An 8,551-nucleotide genomic window follows, 5' to 3' on the forward strand; every position below is an offset into this window, starting at 1 on the left:
ATTGACCCTGGCTACGCTGCCTTCTCCTGCGTTTGACCCGGATTGTTCCTGACTACTCTGCCTTCTCCCATCCTGATCCCCCGGCTTGTTTGACCTCTCTACGGACTGACTTATCCTGCTGACCCTGCGTGTGACCTGCCAATTCTCCGCCTGCCGATTCTGTACCTCGCCTACCCCACGGGACCACTGCTCGCGATCCATCCTGCTAGGTCCTGCCGTCCTCCTCACATCTGGCTCTCCCGGTACCAATACATCCCCGGAGGTTCCCCCTGCCACTGGTGGGCCTGCTCAGAGGTCGTGACCTGGTCCTGGTCTGTTTTAAGTCCATCCCCACCATCAGGGGCCCTGGTGAAAGCACAGACCGGGACTTAGACTCCACGCTTTGGGTAGGTCTGTCAAGTGGGCAGCCAGAGGCACCACCTGGCGGACCATAACAGAGCCACATTGCTCTGATGAAACATTTTCAACAAAGAAAAGCATGTCTGCCCCAATCCTTCCATGGTCTATCCATCTTTCACTCATCTTTACAGATTATTCCAGTTTTTTTAACAGGAACTGTAGATTCCATTCTAAAAACACATTTTCTCAGTTGTCACAGCAGAGATGGAAGCAATGAAGCATCCTGCGCAGTACAAGAACATGATCTGAAATGTAATGGATCAAAGTGGATAACACAGAAAAAGAAAATCAGTAAATATTTCTTATTGCTGTACTTTCAGATCTCTACACGTGCCAAAACTGTTGCGGTTTTGAGTGACGTCTTTTGGCTCCTTGCTACTGAATTGGTCGGTAATAAACATCTCTTGGTTTAATTACTTATAAAGCTGACTGTCTTCCAGTTTTTTATTAAAATCTGCTAACTCAAACCAATGTGCTTTCAACTCTGATGGCCCCAATTTGCGGTCTGGCACAATATTACCAAATAATTAGTGTAATAACATCATTTAAAACTCTACTTTATTGACATGCCCCTTATAAAGCATTATGCATAGAAATCGAATGCAACTTTTCTCAACTAGAGTTCCTATAGAGGAGCAAAGAGCAATTTTTTGCCTTTCATATAAGCAGAGGCGTCCCTAGGGTTGGTGTCACCCGGTGCGGTAACACTTGGTGACACCCCCTCCAACGATCCCCACAGAATGGATGGGATCTGCGGATTGAACATAATGGATCGGACTCCAATCCATTATGCTCAATCCGCAGATCCGATCCATCCTGCGGGGATCGTCGGCTTTCTTTACAACTTGACCTTTTCGTGGAGCGGGTCCGGTGTCACTCCGTATAGGTTGCATGCCGTATAGGTGACACCCCCTCCAACGATCCCCACAGAATGGATGGGATCTGCGGATTGAACATAATGGATCAGACTCCAATCCGTTATGCTCAATCCACAGATCCAATCCATCCTGCGGGGATCGTCGGCTTTCTTTACAACTTGACCTTTTCGTGGAGCGAGTCCGGTCTCACCCCGTATAGGTTGCATGCCGACGATCCTCGCAGGATGGTTCGGATCTGCAGATTGAGCATAATGGATTGGAGTCTGATCCATTATGCTCCCCAGTACGCAGATCCTATCCATCCTGTGGGGATCGTCGGCATGCAACCTATCCGGGGTGACACCGGACCCACTCCACGAAAAGGTAAGTTGTAAAGAAAGCCGACGATCCCCGCAGGATGGATCCGATCCATCCTGCGGGGATCGTCAGCTTGCTTTACAACTTACCTTTTCGAGGAGCGGGTCCAGTGTCACCCTGTGCGGTCGGTGTCACCCGGTACAGGCCTCACCCCCCGCACCTGCCTTGGGACGCCACTGCATATAAGTAACCAATGATTTTTTCGATATCTCTTACAAGGGCCAATCTTCATAAAAAGCATTATTCCTATTGGCCACCAATGTAAGAAGCATTCTTCCAATTGACAACCAATGTAAGGAACATTCTTTCCATTGACCACCATTTTTTTTTTATTACAGGTACTTATATAGCATTGACAACTTATGCACCACTCTACACACATATATTGTACATTCACATCAGTCACTGCCCTCAAGGAGCTTGCAATCTAAGGTTCCTAACTCACATGCTACATACGCATACTAGGGCCAACATAGACAGGGGCTACAGCCCTGTCAGCATATCGTTTGTAGTGTGGGAGGAAACCAGACTATCTAGACAAGTGTCAAACTGTGGCCTTCCAGCTGTTGAGGAACTACAATTCCCATCATGCCTCTGCCTTTGGGAGTAATGCTTGTAACTTTAAGCCTTGCAATGCCTCATGGGATTTGTAGTTCCGCAACAGCTGAAGGGCCGCAGTATGACACCCTTGATCTAGAGCATGGGTGTCAAACTGGCGGCCCTCCAGCTGTTGCCAAACTACAAGTTTCATGAGGCATTGCAAGAATGACAGTTACAAGCATGACTCCCGAAGGCAGAGGCATGATGGGACTTGTAGTTTACAACAGCTGGAGGGCCACCAGTTTGACACCCCTGACATAGAGGAAACCTTGGTAAGCACAAGGAAAACATGCAACCTAGATGCAGATAGTCTCTTGGTTAAGATTCATACTAAGGACCCCAGTGTTGAAAGACAGAAGTTCTACTCACTAAGCTGTTGTGGACCAAAACCAACTTAAACTGTAACATGATAGTTTTGAAAATAATGTGGAAGGGTTAGAACCTCTGTACAAGGCAGAAAGTGTAATATTCCCATCTCACATCCACATGTACAAGGTCTATAAGTGAGGTTGGTCATAGGTTCCACTGGCCCCGTTGGGCATATCAGCCCTCAGAAGCTGGGGAGACAAGTGAACCACTCCAGGTGAGTGCCGAAGATGTATGGCCCCTCCACATACAAGTTGGTGCTGGCTCAATCCGTGATCGCAGATAAAATGTTGAGACACAAAGGTTGGTCGCACAAGAAACTGTGTAGCAGATAAAATCCTTTATTAGGAATCCTTCACAAACAATGTGATAAGAACATCACAGCTCCAACACTGGACAGAGGAACAATAGATGCGTGTGCTTAGTCATTGCAACCTTTTTGTCTCGACATTGCCCTCAGAAGCTGTTTGACATTGCTTGACAGTCAGCTGTTCACCTGAAATTTCGAAGAAACTGAACTGCTGTTTATGAAAAGTATTAGGGCCCGTTTAGACTTGAGGTTGTGGGGGGGGGGGGGGGGGTAAAAACATGCTTTGTTTAAGCACCCTTCAACCACTCCTCTTAAAGTAGTAAACCTCTGAAACAAAAGGTAACAAAGCATATCCCTCTATTTTGTGTTCTTTTCTCAATCCAAAGCACTGTGATTTCTGTCTCCTCTTTCTTCACTCTGGCATCTGCATGAGTCAGTCTATGCTGACACCAGACAATCCCATAGGCTGGCTACACCCCCCCTCCCCTGGATGCACAGCAGGTGATTGACAGCCTCAGCTGGGCAGAGACTATGTAGAAGAGGGAGTGTCTGTGGCGGAACCGTTCCACCTGGGCTTCCTCGTGCGGAGCGATGAGTCTGAGCCAATGGTCCCCTTGTCCTGCAAGTCTTCCAGTGCTCTGCCAAGGCAGGTATTAGAGCTCAAAACCAATCCTTCCCTGATATCCCAAACCAGGAGTCGGAACTTCGTGTAGGGTGAAATGAATCAATCTTTATTAAACACAGCTCAGTATATACAGCTTCACCCCCACCAGACAGCCTGGCACCGGGTTTTCCCCACCCACAACAAAACCCTACAACCAACAATACAGTATGAACTCTCTACAAGGTCACATTTCCCTAAACAAACAGTGTAGAATGCCTGTCTACATAACAGCTGCTAACATATACAGCTTTACAAAGGGGAGAAAACTGAAACAGAAAGGGCAAAATGTTATCATAAAGGGACGGTTCATCACTGTGTCCATTTCCTCCACTCAGGCCTCAGATTACACTCAGCTCCCTACTCTATGCTTTGTGCTGTGTGACATCAGAACCCCACCCCCTGCCTTCTTGAGCTGAGAAATACCCTTTGATCTGTGTACTTTGAATGGCTGTAGAAAAGAGATGGCAGCAGATAAACAGGTACAAATTATGTAGAAGGATTTGTTTCATCCCTGTGTATCACTTGAGGGTTCACTGGGTTTATATAAGGGTTTACACGCACTTTAAGCAGCAAAGGCAGTGGAGGGAGGTGTTCACATGCCATGATCGCGATTATTTGGTGCGCCAATTACAAAGTTAAAACAGGCAGTGAAGAAGCACGGCTCAATTTTCAGAAGCATGAAAATTTAGCCGCACGTCTAAAACGTAGCCTAAAAGTGAAGATAAAAACAGATAAAAAGCTAATGAAAATTTTTAAAAACTATAAAACAGGAGAAATATAATCATTAATAAAAACATCAAAAAACCATTATTGACTCAAAGAAAAAAAAAATCTCCATAGAAAACAGCAAAAAATGCCTCCTGTTTATTTACTACACCTACACAAGAATTCGAAATACATTTGTAAATATCGAGACAGCCAGGGAGTGCAAAGAGCTCATACCGAAAAAATAGAAAAGAAATAGCTCCAGCTGCTAGTGATAAAGATGCCACTTCAGCACCTGGCAGATCTTTCATCCTTCAGCTCCAATTGCATCTTCAAGATTGTTTTCAATTCAAGAGGACCACTTCTCCGCATACAGCAAACTCCCTGAAATCTTATTTGGAAAAAGAAAAATCTACTATAGGCTCAATGCCTAAAGCAGAACTAAACTGAAAGTAAATAGCTAGCAAGTGGAATTCAATGGCAGACAAGACTTGATGATAAAAATTTGTTGCTATGACTATTTTAGTGATTTTTATGACATAAATAAAAGTAAAAGCTAGGCTTCATATGCTAATAAACTCGTTGGACTGGTTCATGAGCTCATGCTTCAGGAAATGATGTTGGCAGGAAGTAGGAGGAGGGAACAAAGGACTTTGCTGAAGACACAAAGGATTTGTTTGCTAGGAAGTATAGATGGCTTGTGTATGTTTTAGGCACATTTTGAGATACTTTTTATGTCTTGAATTCCTTTTCCTACAACTGTATGTTCAGCATTTTTGTTTAGAAAAACATATTAATATATTACGGAGGTTTTTATGCTTCCTTGCTTTTACTGCAAAGAACCTTAAAAAACACAAAGCAAAACACTGATGTATAAAAAAAAAACATTTGCACACCTGTCATGAAACATCACCGTAATTTACCTAATACGTTTATCTCCTATGATGGTTAGCTCCATCTTGTGGCCATAATGCACTATTTTCCTGAAATACCCCAATCAGGAAGATACATCATTTATGTCCACTAGATGGAGTAGACGAGCATAGAAAATAAACATACTAGGCAAATTACGTATTCGTAGCAGCTGTGTGAATCCTTGAACCAGTAATTTTTTTTAATAAATACACCCTTTAAAGTGTTATTAAACCCCGGACCCTGCATTCACTATATCTAGTCTCCCCAGACCCCGCATTCACTATGTCTGGTCTCCCCGGACCCTGCGTTCACTATATCTGGTCTCCCCGGACCCTGCATTCACTATATCTGGTCTCCCCAGACCCTGCATTCACTATATCCGCACTTCCCGGACCCTGCATTCACTATATCCGCTCTCCCCGGACCCTGCATTCACTATATCCGGTCTCCCCGGACCCTGCATTCACTATATCTGGTCTCCCCGGACCCTGCATTCACTATATCTGGTCTCCCCGGACCCTGCATTCACTATATCTGGTCTCCCCGGACCCTGTATTTACTATATCCGTTCTCCCCGGACCCTGCATTCACTATATCCGTTCTCCCCGGACCCTGCACTCACTATACCTGCTCTCCCCGGACCCTGCATTCACTATACCCGCTCTCCCCGGACCCTGCATTCACTATATCCGCTCTCCCCGGACCCTGCATTCCCTATATCTGGTCTCCCCGGAACCTGCATTCCCTATATCTGGTCTCCCCGGACCCTGCATTCACTATATCTGGTCTCCCCGGACCCTGCATTCACTATATCCGCTCTCCCCGGACCCTGCATTCACTATATCCGCTCTCCCTGGACCCTGCATTCACTATATCTGCTCTCCCCGGACCCTGCATTCACTATATGTGGTCTCCCCGGACCCCGCATTCACTATATCTGCTCTCCCCGGACCCTGCATTCACTATATGTGGTCTCCCCGGACCCTGCATTCACTATATGTGGTCTCCCCGGACCCTGCATTCACTATATCTGCTCTCCCCAGGACCCTGCATTCACTATATCTGGTCTCCCTGGACCCTGCATTCACTATATCCGCTCTCCCTGGACCCTGCATTCACTATATCTGGTCTCCCTGGACCCTGCATTCACTATATCTTGTCTCCCCGGACCCTGCATTCACTATATCTGGTCTCCCCGGACCCTGCATTCACTATATCTGGTCTCCCCGGACCCTGCATTCACTATATCCGCTCTCCCAGGACCCTGCATTCACTATATCTGCTCTCCCCGGACCCTGCATTCACTATATTTGGTCTCCCCGGACCCTGTATTCACTATATCTGGTCTCCCTGGACCCTGTATTTACTATATCCGTTCTCCCCGGACCCTGCATTCACTATATCCGTTCTCCCCGGACCCTGCACTCACTATACCTGCTCTCCCCGGACCCTGCATTCACTATATCCGCTCTCCCCGGACCCTGCATTCACTATATCTGGTCTCCCTGGACCCTGCATTCACTATATTTGGTCTCCCCAGGACCCTGCATTCACTATATCTGGTCTCCCCAGGACCCTGCATTCACTATATCTGGTCTCCCCAGGACCCTGCATTCACTATATTTGGTCTCCCCGGACCCTGCATTCACTATATCCGCTCTCCCCGGACCCTGCATTCCCTATATCTGGTCTCCCCGGAACCTGCATTCCCTATATCTGGTCTCCCCGGACCCTGCATTCACTATATCTGGTCTCCCCGGACCCTGCATTCACTATATTTAGTCTCCCAGGACCCTGCATTCACTATATCCGGTCTCCCCGGACCCTGCATTCACTATATCCGCTCTCCCTGGACCCTGCATTCACTATATCTGCTCTCCCCGGACCCTGCATTCACTATATCTGCTCTCCCCGGACCCTGCATTCACTATATCTGCTCTCCCCAGGACCCTGCATTCACTATATCTGGTCTCCCTGGACCCTGCATTCACTATATCCGCTCTCCCTGGACCCTGCATTCACTATATCCGGTCTCCCTGGACCCTGCATTCACTATATCCGGTCTCCCTGGACCCTGCATTCACTATATCTGGTCTCCCTGGACCCTGCATTCACTATATCTGGTCTCCCCGGACCCTGCATTCACTATATCTGGTCTCCCCGGACCCTGCATTCACTATATCTGGTCTCCCCGGACCCTGCATTCACTATATCCGCTCTCCCTGGACCCTGAATTCACTATATCTGGTCTCCCCGGACCCTGCATTCACTATATCTGCTCTCCCCGGACCCTGCATTCACTATATCTGCTCTCCCCAGGACCCTGCATTCACTATATCTGGTCTCCCTGGACCCTGCATTCACTATATCCGCTCTCCCTGGACCCTGCATTCACTATATCTGGTCTCCCTGGACCCTGCATTCACTATATCTGGTCTCCCTGGACCCTGCATTCACTATATCTGGTCTCCCCGGACCCTGCATTCACTATATCTGGTCTCCCCGGACCCTGCATTCACTATATCTGGTCTCCCCGGACCCTGCATTCACTATATCCGCTCTCCCAGGACCCTGCATTCACTATATCTGCTCTCCCCGGACCCTGCATTCACTATATTTGGTCTCCCCGGACCCTGTATTCACTATATCTGGTCTCCCTGGACCCTGTATTTACTATATCCGTTCTCCCCGGACCCTGCATTCACTATATCCGTTCTCCCCGGACCCTGCACTCACTATACCTGCTCTCCCCGGACCCTGCATTCACTATATCCGCTCTCCCCGGACCCTGCATTCACTATATCTGGTCTCCCTGGACCCTGCATTCACTATATTTGGTCTCCCCAGGACCCTGCATTCACTATATCTGGTCTCCCCAGGACCCTGCATTCACTATATCTGGTCTCCCCGGACCCTGCATTCACTATATTTGGTCTCCCCGGACCCTGCATTCACTATATCCGCTCTCCCCGGACCCTGCATTCCCTATATCTGGTCTCCCCGGAACCTGCATTCCCTATATCTGGTCTCCCCGGACCCTGCATTCACTATATCTGGTCTCCCCGGACCCTGCATTCACTATATTTAGTCTCCCAGGACCCTGCATTCACTATATCCGGTCTCCCCGGACCCTGCATTCACTATATCCGCTCTCCCTGGACCCTGCATTCACTATATCTGCTCTCCCCGGACCCTGCATTCACTATATCTGCTCTCCCCGGACCCTGCATTCACTATATCTGCTCTCCCCAGGACCCTGCATTCACTATATCTGGTCTCCCTGGACCCTGCATTCACTATATCCGCTCTCCCTGGACCCTACATTCACTATATCCGCTCTCCCTGGACCCTGCATTC

The 8,551-nt window shown here is 47.9% G+C and overlaps 1 protein-coding gene across 2 annotated transcripts in view; it reads right to left on the bottom strand.

The window, feature by feature from the left end:
- Positions 1–8,551, bottom strand: part of PLCB1 (phospholipase C beta 1) — an 815,168-nt gene that overhangs the window by 693,986 nt on the left and 112,631 nt on the right. The window lies entirely within an intron of this gene.

The sequence above is a fragment of the Staurois parvus genome, unplaced genomic scaffold, assembly GCF_062004578.1.
Source record: "Staurois parvus isolate SC_StPar_1 unplaced genomic scaffold, SC_StPar_1.0 ptg000248l, whole genome shotgun sequence".
Classification (NCBI taxonomy): domain Eukaryota; kingdom Metazoa; phylum Chordata; class Amphibia; order Anura; family Ranidae; genus Staurois; species Staurois parvus.